The sequence below is a fragment of the Vicugna pacos genome, chromosome 7 (assembly GCF_048564905.1).
Source record: "Vicugna pacos chromosome 7, VicPac4, whole genome shotgun sequence".
Lineage (NCBI taxonomy): Eukaryota > Metazoa > Chordata > Mammalia > Artiodactyla > Camelidae > Vicugna > Vicugna pacos.
The window spans coordinates 85158544-85171345 of NC_132993.1; the positions used below are offsets into that span (position 1 = coordinate 85158544).

At 60.5% G+C, this 12802-nt stretch overlaps 1 long non-coding RNA gene across 1 annotated transcript in view; it reads left to right on the forward strand.

Annotated features, from left to right (window-relative positions):
• The first annotated feature begins 371 nt into the window (after positions 1-371).
• LOC140697481 (uncharacterized) overlaps positions 372-12802 on the forward strand; it is an 89267-nt gene continuing 76836 nt past the window's right edge. Inside the window, exon 1 of the long non-coding RNA XR_012074624.1 lies at positions 372-599. This is a non-coding gene — a long non-coding RNA (uncharacterized lncRNA). The remainder of the gene's footprint in view (positions 600-12802) is intronic.

Consider the following 12802-nt stretch of genomic DNA (forward strand, 5'->3'; position numbering starts at 1 on the left):
TTTTACTTTCCCAGGGGCTCCGGCGAAAGGATGAGGGGCGAGTTCCCATCCCGATCTCGGAAAAGCTCCCAAAACGGCAGCAGCGTGGCCAGCCTGCCGCTGCCTCCGGCGGTCCACGAACCATTCAAACCGCCCGCTCCAAGAGGTACCCGACGATCGCGATTGGCTAAGCCGGACCAGCGCCCCTGGGCGGGGCCGGCCCCCACGCGGCGGTCACGGGTCCCGCCCCCACGCAGCGGCCGTTCGCCCCGCCCCGCTGGTGCGCATGCGCGCAGTCCCCACAGGAAAGAGTCTGCGCACACCCCCGGCCGGCCTTCGTCTCGCACCGTGGCTCCGTCCCCTGTCCTCGGAGGCTTGTCGGCTCGGCGAGACAGCAAGAGCTGCGGCCGGCAGGGGGCTGTGCGGACCCAAGGCGGCTGCGGTGGCGCTGGCCTGTGGAAAATGCCAGCAGGCGGCGCTTCGTTTCGTTGCTCCCCGCACCCCCAGCCCGGAACCCCGTGCGACCGCCGGGGAACAGCCCGCCCACGCAGGGAGTACCGCAGCGAGAGGCTTCAGCGGGAACGAGGCCGACGGCCGGCTGTGCCGGTTGCGTCCCTGAGGTGAGTACGGCGGCGGCGGCAGGGCGCGGGGCGCGGGGCACTGGAAGGAGGGGGATGCGGCGGCTGCCGCCCCGGGTCCGCGCGGGGGGAGGGAGGCCCCGCGGGCCTCCGCGGGGCGGGGAGTGCGGGCGCTGGCACTCTGCGTGCCAGGGGCCATGGCTGTGGGCGCAGTTGAGCACCTCGGAGCCCTGGTTTCTCCCCACCCTGAGCACCCTGGAGCCCTTGTCGCTCCTCACCCTGGACACCCGGGAGCCCTTGTCGCTCCCCACCCTGAGCACCCCGGAGCCCTTTTCGCTCCCCACCTGGGTACCCAGGAGCCCTTGTCACTCCCCACCCTGGGCACCCCTGAGCCCTTGTCGCTTTCCACCTGGGCACCCCGGAGCCATTGTCGCTACCCACCTGGGAACCCAGGAGCCCTTGTCACTCCCCAACCTGGGTACCCCTGAGCCCTTGTCGCTTCCCACCTGGGCACCCCGGAGCCCTTGTGGCTCCCCACCGTGGGCACCCCGAAGCCCGTGACGCTCCCCACCATGGGCACCCAGGAGGCCTTGCCGCTCCCCACCCTGGGAACCCCGGAGGCCTTGCCTCTCCCTACCTTGGGCACTCCCGAGCCCTTGTCGCTCCCCACACTGGGCACCCCGGGGCCCTTGTCGCTCCGCACCCTTCCCGCGGCCCCAAAGTTGTGCCCCCGCTGCTTGGGCGCTCCGAGGATGGGCGCGGAAGCCTCAGTGGGGCTTAGCCCTCCACTGAGCCTGCCCAGCACCTGGACTCTTGAAGTCGCTCGCACCCTATGGGGCCAGAAGAGGCTGGTGCCCTTGCCTCCCGCCGCCCCACCCCACTGATCTGAGTCCTGTATAATTTGGAAAAACTCCCATTCTCACAAGGTAGGTTCTTTTTCCATTTTAGGAAATTATAACTCTCCTTTGACAATTTTGTTTTCTAGCAGTTACTTTGATGTGACATAGGCATGATTTGATTGTTTGGAAAGGCTAAGCCAATCAAATGTATAGTGACATTTAGGTCCAAGGCCGAAAAAATCAGTTTCTTCCTAGCACCGATTATGCTGTGCGCGTGAAAAGGATAAAAGTAGCAAAGAGAGGCACCCTTCATTACAGATCTTTAGGTTGCTTAGTGGCTCGTTTGGCTAGCATAGGAGTTACAGAGAAATAGGAAAGACATCGCGTAATGTGTTTTGAAAGGTGGGTTTTTGTACAAGTGTTTACAGTGCCCTTCAAATTATTTCAGGATCATTTTAGGGAATATAAAATTGAGTATGTAAATATATATTTTGTGTATAACGTATATTGTGTAGCATATACCTATGTATATGTCGAATAGAACATACATATATTCCATTCAATATATTATGGTAGTAAATAACGATGGAGAGATTTAGTTTTCTCAAATAAAAATAGACTATAAGTAGATTTGTTTCTGGAATAAGTGAAATAAGCTTTTCATCCTCAGTATCTTTGTTTGAAAATGGGTGTGACGTCTGCTCGTTCCCAGCTCCGGTGTTCCTTCTACACCTCTCTGTCTCTAAGCACCTGTCTTATCTCTCTCTCTGTTGCTCTCTCCGTCTGCCACTCTGTGTTTCAGTCTCTCTGTGTCTTTCCTGGGATGCATGTGCATGTATATTTACGTGCGTATCTGTGTATTTACGTGTTTGTATTGTAAGGGCCCGGGGCAGGTCACTTCTGAAAATGCCTTGATGACTTACTGATTGTTTTCATGTTGCTTAAGTAAAACCTTCTTTGCAAGTGGTGCGAGCACTTTGGTGGGGTCAGCTGTAAGGATCGGCACTGCCGGGGAAGGGCTGCTGCGCCTGTGGCCCTTTGATGCGTCCTGCACACTGTTTCCCTGGAGAGGTGTGTCTGTTCTCTCATCCATCCGGGGGATCTGCTGGGGCCTCTGCCTCCTCACGTTGTCACCAGGGCTGGCTGTCACCAGGCTAAAGCCCTGCCAGCGTCATGGTGACCAGTGCTGTCTCCACAGTGTATCCGTCTGCGTGTGTCCTCCCCCGAGAGGTCGAGCACGTCTAACGCACACTGGCCACCTGCTGTGCCTCTCCTTGGAACTGCGTGTGTGTTTTGTTTGTTTAGAGCACTGGGTTTCGAGAGGTTTTTGGACCCCGGGGATGTGTAGCCTTTCTCCATGCTTGGGACCTCGCGGGTCGTGGAGTCTCTTTCCGGGTATATTTCTGGGCTTTTGCTGGTTTCTTGGTTTGTGTGCTTTTGTTTTTGCCCCAGGAAGAGCTAAGCATCTCCCTTCTGTCTTGTGGCTGTGGCGTCCCAGGGGGAAGAGCAGCGCCTCCCCCGAGGTTATGCAGAGAGTTACCGAAAGGGCTTCATTTTGCACATGACATCTTTAGCCCACCTGGATTTCCCTTTCAAATAATCAAAATGCGATTTCAAGTGAAAACAAAAGAAAACATCACCAGCCCCCGCTTAAGCCACGTGGGTAGGCACGCAAAGCCAGCTTTCCTGTGGCTTCATTGACAGGGAACACCCAGGAGAGGTAAAGACACCCAGAGGGGAAGAGGACTCGGGGCTCTCAGGGGCTGGGGGGTGAGGGCGTGGGGGGCAGTGCGTGCTGTGGATCCAAGTTTTTACTTTGAAGAAAGGAATGATATGAGCCTGCATGGCAGTGATGCTCGCACGGCATCGTGAAGGCACCTAGTGCTCCTGAATTGCACAATTTCAGAGGGACAAAGTCTGTATTTTATTAAAAGACACTTAAAAAGGCAAGATAAAGGATGCCATAACCGATATGAAAGAAACAGAGGCAAGTGAAGAAAAACCAAACACAAATCACTTTAGGGGAATGGAAGTCAAGGTCGGGTGCGGGAGAGGATTCACGGTGGGATTTTGAAGAAGAAGGTGCGGGTGGGCGCAGAGGGGGCTCAGCCCCAGGGGCTGCTGACGCCTGAACTGGCTGTCCGTGGCCCAGCGGTCCAGCTGCAGGTGCAGCATCTTCAGGACCTTTGGAAGCAGCGGGAGCTGCGGGACCTTGAGGAGCAGCAGGAGCTGCGGGACCTTGAGGAATAGCAGGAGCTGCAGGATCGTCAGGAGCAGTGGGAGCTGCTGGAGCGGAAGGAGCTGCAGGAGCTGCAGGATCTTCAGGAGCAGCGTTAGCTGCCGGAGCTGCAGAAGCTGCAGGAGCAGCAGGAGGGAGCTCGGGGTCTCCTGCTGGATCCTGATGGTCCTGGTTTTGGTCTGTGGCATCTTCCCGTGCCCGCGCCTGCTCTGGATCTGTGACTGTTGGAAGTGAAGAGAGCTTTCAGTCTCGTGGATGCGCTCGCTCGTGCTTTGAGAGAGGAAAACTTGAGCCACGTGCCTCCCTTTCTGTGGGCCTCTTCAAGGGCGGACATCTTCCCAGAGCTTTGCGGACAGCTCCCACCCAGCAAGTGCCCACAGGATGTGTTTTGTGACTGAACTCTTGTAGGCAGGTGGTCTGAGAGCAATGTTTGCTCTGGTGCCAGCAGCAGCCTCTGGGGACGCCTCCCTGTGTGGCCCAGCCCTCGGCCCTCCCTCAGCTGCACTCGTACACCAGCCCCGCCCTTCTCACCTTGGGGCTGTGCCTCGGTGGGCTCCTGGTCCTCCACCTGACTCGCAGGGAGCTGGTCCAGGTCAGAGCCGGGTCTGCTGAGCTGCCTGTCAGCCGCGGGCAGGACCCTGGCGTGCCGCCTGGGCGGTTTCTGGGGAGGAGGCCGTCGTGGTGGCGGGGACCCCTCCGTGTGCAGACTCACCCGGAGCTGGTGCTGGCCCTGAGAAGCGTGCAGCGGCCCCTCGCTCAGGGAGGCGGCGTGGGTGTCCTGATCCAGCGGCTCCTGCAGTGTCCGGCTCTGCAATGACAGTGAGCGGCAGCGGGCCCGGCCCGGAGGTCTCAGAGCCCTGCCCGGCCAGGACCACTCCCGCTTCTGCCCGTTCGTCCCTCTGCTGCCCGATCAGACTGGGACCTTGGTCAGCTGAGACGGCCACCCGGGAGGGAAGAGACACAGCCAGAGGGCACGGGCTTGGACTCGTGCGGCAGGTCCCTGCCCGGCTGGCCACAGCCCAGCCCGCCAGCTGGGACCCGGGGTGTGGACGTGACAGGCCCCCCAGGCCTCTGACCTGCTCGTGCTTGAGGCAGGCCCCACCCACCCCAGCCCAACGTGACTGCCCACCTCCACCAGCAAAGGGAAGGGGATGTGGGGCTATACCCGGGTGGGGTCTGAGTGGTGGCCTGGGCTGGTCGGGCCTGCCCCGGGCCTCCCTGGGTTACCTTTGTGTCCCTGTGGCCAAAAGGCCAGAGGCGCCTGGGGTGAGAGCTGAGCCAGCGCCGGCACCGCTGGACCAGCCCCTGGCTGCGGGCCTTGCGGGCACCGCGACCTCGGGGTGTTGGGACGCAGCAGAACATGGGTGACTCAGTTGAGCTGAGTTCACCAAGCGGGTGAGCCGAGTAGGGGCTTCTCGACAGAGTGGGTGCCCAGTGAACTCGGGTCTAAGTTCTGTTGGGTTCGGTTGCCAGGGAAGTGAGGTCACTTCCTGGGATCCCCTTCCCCAAGCTTCCTCCTTCCGTAGAGCTCCCCCGGGGCCTCTCTGGGCTGCTGACTGCTCACCTCCCAGCCCATGCCGTGTCCGCACACAGTGACGCCAACTCGGCCCCCCTGCCCAGGACCCTGCGGAGGCCTGGATGCAGCCAGGGCGCCAGCTCTGAGGACGCAGCTGGGTTCGGACCCGGCCCGCTGTCGTCCGCAGTGCTGTCACCCTGGACGAGCTGCCTGCCTCTCAGGGTCTCCCCAGTCCCCCGTCGGCACAGTGGGGATCATCCTGGCTCCTCCTTCCCAGGGAAGCCACGTGTCTCCAGAGGCACAAACACCTGCCTCACCTGTCAGTCCCGCGGGCTGGCATCACAGGGAGCTCGCGCGCAGACTCAGCAAAGGGAGGGCCCCAGAGAGGGCTGGCGGAGCGCAGAGCACACCCCACACAGCCTGGGTGGGGTCTGCCCTGGGGTCCGGAGAAAGTCACCCCCCTTGCCACCTGCTTCCCAGCTCCCTGTCGGGGCGGGGTGTGGGGAGAAACTGAACATAACTGTGACTTCGTTCTCGCTGGCATACCACCTCCTGGGTCACTGTGTCATGTTTAGATTCAGGCCCAGTGTCTCATCTCGGCCCCTCGGGTGGGCTGCCCCACAATGCTCTCTGCTTTTATGCCTTCTGGTCACGTTTCCTCGTGTGAGCCCCCACCACACCCTCCCCTGCAGGGTGGATGGACATTGGGACCTGGTTGTGACATGCAGAGTGACGTGTGAAAATGGGCGTGACTTCCGCTCGTTCCCAGCTCCGCTGTTCCTTCTCCCCCTCTGTGTCTCTCAGCGCCTGTCTTGTCTCTCTCTGTCTCTGTTTCTCTCTCCCTCTGCCTGTCTGTGTGTCAGTCTCTCTGTCCCTTTTCCTGGATGCATGTGCGTGTACATTTACGTGCGTACCTGTGTATTTCTGGGTTTGTAATGTTAGGGCCCGGGGCAGGTCACTTCTGAAAATGCCTTGATGACATACTGATTGTTTTCATGTTGCTGAAGTAAAACCTTCTTTGCAAGTTGTGCGAGCACTTTGGTGGGGTCAGCTGTAAGGATCGGCACTGCCGGGGAAGGGCTGCTGCGCCTGTGGCCCTTTGATGCGTCCTGCACACTGTTTCCCTGGAGAGGTGTGTCTGTTCTCTCATCCATCCGGGGGATCTGCTGGGGCCTCTGCCTCCTCACGTTGTCACCAGGGCTGGCTGTCACCAGGCTAAAGCCCTACCAGCGTCATGGTGACCAGTGCTGTCTCCACAGTGTATCCGTCTGCCTCTGTCCTTCCCCGAGAGGTCGAGCAGGTCTAACGCACACTGGCCACCTGCTGTGCCTCTCCTTGGATCTGCGTGTGTGTTTTGTTTGTTTAGAGCGCTGGGTTTCGAGAGGTTTTTGGACCCCGGGGTTGTGTAGCCTTTCTCCAAGCTTGGGACCTCACGGGTCGTGGAGTCTCTTTCCGGGTATATTTCTGGGCTTTTGCTGGTTTCTTGGTTTGTGTGCTTTTGTTTCTGCCCCAGGAAGAGCTAAGCATCTACCTTCTGTCTTGTGGCTGTGGCGTCCCAGGGGGAAGAGCAGCGCCTACCCCGAGGTTATGCAGAGAGTTACCGAAAGGGCTTCATTTTGCACATGACATCTTTAGCCCACCTGGATTTCCCTTTCAAATAATCAAAATGCGATTTCAAGTGAAAACAAAAGAAAATATCACCAGCCCCCGCTTAAGCCACGTGGGCAGGCACGCAAAGCCAGCTTTCCTGTGGCTTCATTGACAGGGAACACCCAGGAGAGGTAAAGACACCCAGAGGGGAAGAGGACTCGGGGCTGTCAGGGGCTGGGGGGTGAGGGCGTGGGGGGCAGTGCATGCTGTGGATCCAAGTTTTTACTTTGAAGAAAGGAATGGTATGAGCCTGCATGGCAGTGATGCTCGCACGGCATCGTGAAGGCACCTAGTGCTCCTGAATTGCACAATTTCAGAGGGACAAAGTCTGTATTTTATTAAAAGACACTTAAAAAGGCAAGATAAAGGATGCCATAACCGATATGAAAGAAACAGAGGCAAGTGAAGAAAAACCAAACACAAATCACTTCAGGGGAATGGAAGTCAAGGTCGAGTGCGGGAGGGGATTCACGGTGGGATTTTGAAGAAGAAGGTGCGGGTGGGCGCAGAGAGGGCTCAGCCCCAGGGGCTGCTGACGCCTGAACTGGCTCTCCGTGGCCCAGCGGTCCAGCTGCAGGTGCAGCATCTTCAGGACCTTTGGAAGCAGCGGGAGCTGCGGGATCTTGAGGAGCAGCAGGAGCTGCGGGACCTTGAGGAATAGCAGGAGCTGCAGGATCTTCAGGAGCAGTGGGAGCTGCTGGAGCGGAAGGAGCTGCAGGAGCTGCAGGATCTTCAGGAGCAGCGTTAGCTGCTGGAGCTGCAGAAGCTGCAGGAGCAGCAGGAGGGAGCTCGGGGTCTCCTGCTGGATCCTGATGGTCCTGGTTTTGGTCTGTGGCATCTTCCCCTGCCCGCGCCTGCTCTGGATCTGTGACTGTTGGAAGTGGAGAGAGCTTTGAGTCTCGTGGATGCGCTCGCTCGTGCTTTGAGAGAGGAAAACTTGAGCCACGTGCCTCCCTTTCCGTGGGCCTCTTCAAGGGCGGACATCTTCCCAGAGCTTTGCGAACAGCTCCCACCCAGCAAGTGCCCACAGGATGTGTTTTGTGACTGAACTCTTGTAGGCAGGTGGTCTGAGAGCAATGTTTGCTCTGGTGCCAGCAGCAGCCTCTGGGGACGCCTCCCTGTGTGGCCCAGCCCTCGGCCCTCCCTCAGCTGCACACGTTCACCAGCCCCGCCCTTCTCACCTTGGGGCTGTGCCTCAGTGGGCTCCTGGTCCTCCACCTGACTCGCAGGGAGCTGGTCCAGGTCAGAGCCGGGTCTGCTGAGCTGCCTGTCAGCCGCGGGCAGGACCCTGGCGTGCCGCCTGGGCGGTTTCTGGGGAGGAGGCCGTCGTGGTGGCGGGGACCCCTCCGTGTGCAGACTCACCCGGAGCTGGTGCTGGCCCTGAGAAGCGTGCAGCGGCCCCTCGCTCGGGGAGGCGGCGTGGGTGTCCTGATCCAGCGGCTCCTGCAGTGTCCGGCTCTGCAATGACAGTGAGCGGCAGCGGGCCCGGCCCGGAGGTCTCAGAGCCCGGCCCGGAGGTCTCAGAGCCCTGCCCGGCCAGGACCACTCCCGCTTCTGCCCGCTCGACCCTGTGCTGCCCGATCAGACTGGGACCTTGGTCAGCTGAGACGGCCACCCGGGAGGGAAGAGACACAGCCAGAGGGCACGGGCTTGGACTCGTGCGGCAGGTCCCTGCCCGGCTGGCCACAGCCCAGCCTGCCAGCTGGGACCCGGGGTGTGGACGTGACAGGCCCCCCAGGCCTCTGACCTGCTCGTGCTTGAGGCAGGCCCCACCCACCCCAGCCCAACGTGACTGCCCACCTCCACCAGCAAAGGGAAGGGGATGTGGGGCTATACCCGGGTGGGGTCTGAGTGGTGGCCTGGGCTGGTCGGGCCTGCCCCGGGCCTCCCTGGGTTACCTTTGGGTCCCTGTGGCCAAAAGGCCAGAGGCGCCTGGGGTGAGAGCTGAGCCAGCGCCGGCACCGCTGGCCCAGCCCCTGGCTGCGGGCCTTGCGGGCACCGCGGCCTCGGGGTGTTGGGACGCAGCAGAACATGGGTGACTGAGTTGAGCTGAGTTCACCAAGCGGGTGAGCCGAGTAGGGGCTTCTCGACAGAGTGGGTGCCCGGTGACCTCGGGTCTAAGTTCTGTTGGGTTCGGTTGCCAGGGAAGTGAGGTCACTTCCTGGGATCCCCTTCCCCAAGCTTCCTCCTTCCGTAGAGCTCCCCAGGGGCCCCTCTGGGTTGCTGACTGCTCACCTCCCAGCCCATGCCGTGTCCGTGTCCGCACACAGTGACGCCACCTCGGCCCCCCTGCCCAGGACCCTGCGGAGGCCTGGATGCAGCCAGGGCGCCAGCTCTGAGGACGCAGCTGGGTTCGGACCCGGCCCGCCGTCGTCCGCAGTGCTGTCACCCTGGACGAGCTGCCTGCCTCTCAGGGTCTCCCCAGTCCCCCGTCGGCACAGTGGGGATCATCCTGGCCCCTCCTTCCCGGGGAAGCCATCGTGTCTCCAGAGGCACAAACACCTGCCTCACCTGTCAGTCCCGCGGGCTGGCATCACAGGGAGCTCGCGCGCAGACTCAGCAAAGGGAGGGCCCCAGAGAGGGCTGGCGGAGCGCAGAGCACACCCCACACAGCCTGGGTGGGGTCTGCCCTGGGGTCCGGAGAAAGTCACTCCCCTTGCCACCTGCTTCCCAGCTCCCTGTCGGGGCGGGGGGTGGGGAGAAACTGAACATAACTGTGACTTCGTTCTCGCTGGCATACCACCTCCTGGGTCACTGTGTCATGTTTAGATTCAGGCCCAGTGTCTCATCTCGGCCCCTCGGGTGGGCTGCCCCACAATGCTCTCTGCTTTTATGCCTTCTGGTCACGTTTCCTCGTGTGAGCCCCCACCACACCCTCCCCTGCAGGGTGGATGGACATTGGGACCTGGTTGTGACATGCAGAGTGACGTGTGAAAATGGGCGTGACTTCCGCTCGTTCCCAGCTCCGCTGTTCCTTCTCCCCCTCTGTGTCTCTCAGCGCCTGTCTTGTCTCTCTCTGTCTCTGTTTCTCTCTCCCTCTGCCTGTCTGTGTGTCAGTCTCTCTGTCCCTTTTCCTGGATGCATGTGCGTGTACATTTACGTGCGTACCTGTGTATTTCTGGGTTTGTAATGTTAGGGCCCGGGGCAGGTCACTTCTGAAAATGCCTTGATGACATACTGATTGTTTTCATGTTGCTGAAGTAAAACCTTCTTTGCAAGTTGTGCGAGCACTTTGGTGGGGTCAGCTGTAAGGATCGGCACTGCCGGGGAAGGGCTGCTGCGCCTGTGGCCCTTTGATGCGTCCTGCACACTGTTTCCCTGGAGAGGTGTGTCTGTTCTCTCATCCATCCGGGGGATCTGCTGGGGCCTCTGCCTCCTCACGTTGTCACCAGGGCTGGCTGTCACCAGGCTAAAGCCCTGCCAGCGTCATGGTGACCAGTGCTGTCTCCACAGTGTATCCGTCTGCCTCTGTCCTCCCCCGAGAGGTCGAGCAGGTCTAACGCACACTGGCCACCTGCTGTGCCTCTCCTTGGATCTGCGTGTGTGTTTTGTTTGTTTAGAGTGCTGGGTTTCGAGAGGTTTTTGGACCCCGGGGTTGTGTAGCCTTTCTCCAAGCTTGGGACCTCACGGGTCGTGGAGTCTCTTTCCGGGTATATTTCTGGGCTTTTGCTGGTTTCTTGGTTTGTGTGCTTTTGTTTTTGCCCCAGGAAGAGCTAAGCATCTCCCTTCTGTCTTGTGGCTGTGGCGTCCCAGGGGGAAGAGCAGCGCCTCCCCCGAGGTTATGCAGAGAGTTACCGAAAGGGCTTCATTTTGCACATGACATCTTTAGCCCACCTGGATTTCCCTTTCAAATAATCAAAATGCGATTTCAAGTGAAAACAAAAGAAAATATCACCAGCCCCCGCTTAAGCCACGTGGGCAGGCACGCAAAGCCAGCTTTCCTGTGGCTTCATTGACAGGGAACACCCAGGAGAGGTAAAGACACCCAGAGGGGAAGAGGACTCGGGGCTGTCAGGGGCTGGGGGGTGAGGGCGTGGGGGGCAGTGCGTGCTGTGGATCCAAGTTTTTACTTTGAAGAAAGGAATGGCGTGAGCCTGCATGGCAGTGATGGTCGCACGGCATCGTGAAGGCACCTAGTGCTCCTGAATTGCACAATTTCAGAGGGACAAAGTCTATATTTTATTAAAAGACACTTAAAAAGGCAAGATAAAGGATGCCATAACCGATATGAAAGAAACAGAGGCAAGTGAAGAAAAACCAAACACAAATCACTTCAGGGGAATGGAAGTCAAGGTCGAGTGCGGGAGGGGATTCACGGTGGGATTTTGAAGAAGAAGGTGCGGGTGGGCGCAGAGGGGGCTCAGCCCCAGGGGCTGCTGACGCCTGAACTGGCTCTCCGTGGCCCAGCGGCCCAGCTGCAGGTGCAGCATCTTCAGGACCTTTGGAAGCAGCGGGAGCTGCGGGACCTTGAGGAGCAGCAGGAGCTGCGGGACCTTGAGGAATAGCAGGAGCTGCAGGATCGTCAGGAGCAGTGGGAGCTGCTGGAGCGGAAGGAGCTGCAGGAGCTGCAGGATCTTCAGGAGCAGCGTTAGCTGCCGGAGCTGCAGAAGCTGCAGGAGCAGCAGGAGGGAGCTCGGGGTCTCCTGCTGGATCCTGATGGTCCTGGTTTTGGTCTGTGGCATCTTCCCGTGCCCGCGCCTGCTCTGGATCTGTGACTGTTGGAAGTGAAGAGAGCTTTCAGTCTCGTGGATGCGCTCGCTCGTGCTTTGAGAGAGGAAAACTTGAGCCACGTGCCTCCCTTTCCGTGGGCCTCTTCAAAGGCGGACATCTTCCCAGAGCTTTGCGGACAGCTCCCACCCAGCAAGTGCCCACAGGATGTGTTTTGTGACTGAACTCTTGTAGGCAGGTGGTCTGAGAGCAATGTTTGCTCTGGTGCCAGCAGCATCCTCTGGGGACACCTCCCTGTGTGGCCCAGCCCTCGGCCCTCCCTCAGCTGCACTCGTACACCAGCCCCGCCCTTCTCACCTTGGGGCTGTGCCTCGGTGGGCTCCTGGTCCTCCACCTGACTCGCAGGGAGCTGGTCCAGGTCAGAGCCGGGTCTGCTGAGCTGCCTGTCAGCCGCGGGCAGGACCCTGGCGTGCCGCCTGGGCGGTTTCTGGGGAGGAGGCCGTCGTGGTGGCGGGGACCCCTCCGTGTGCAGACTCACCCGGAGCTGGTGCTGGCCCTGAGAAGCGTGCAGCGGCCCCTCGCTCGGGGAGGCGGCGTGGGTGTCCTGATCCAGCGGCTCCTGCAGTGTCCTGCTCTGCAATGACAGTGAGCGGCAGCGGGCCCGGCCCGGAGGTCTCAGAGCCCTGCCCGGCCAGGACCACTCCCGCTTCTGCCCGTTCGACCCTCTGCTGCCCGATCAGTCTGGGACCCTGGTCAGCTGAGACGGCCACCCGGGAGGGAAGAGACACAGCCAGAGGGCACGGGCTTGGACTCGTGCGGCAGGTCCCTGCCCGGCTGGCCACAGCCCAGCCCGCCAGCTGGGACCCGGGGTGTGGACGTGACAGGCCCCCCAGGCCTCTGACCTGCTCGTGCTTGAGGCAGGCCCCACCCACCCCAGCCCAACGTGACTGCCCACCTCCACCAGCAAAGGGAAGGGGATGTGGGGCTATACCCGGGTGGGGTCTGAGTGGTGGCCTGGGCTGGTCGGGCCTGCCCCGGGCCTCCCTGGGTTAACTTTGTGTCCCTGTGGCCAAAAGGCCAGAGGCGCCTGGGGTGAGAGCTGAGCCAGCGCCGGCACCGCTGGCCCAGCCCCTGGCTGCGGGCCTTGCAGGCACCGCGACCTCGGGGTGTTGGGACGCAGCAGAACATGGGTGACTGAGTTGAGCTGAGTTCACCAAGCGGGTGAGCCGAGTAGGGGCTTCTCGACAGAGTGGGTGCCCAGTGAACTCGGGTCTAAGTTCTGTTGTGTTCGGTTGCCAGGGAAGTGAGGTCACTTCCTGGGATCCCCTTCCCC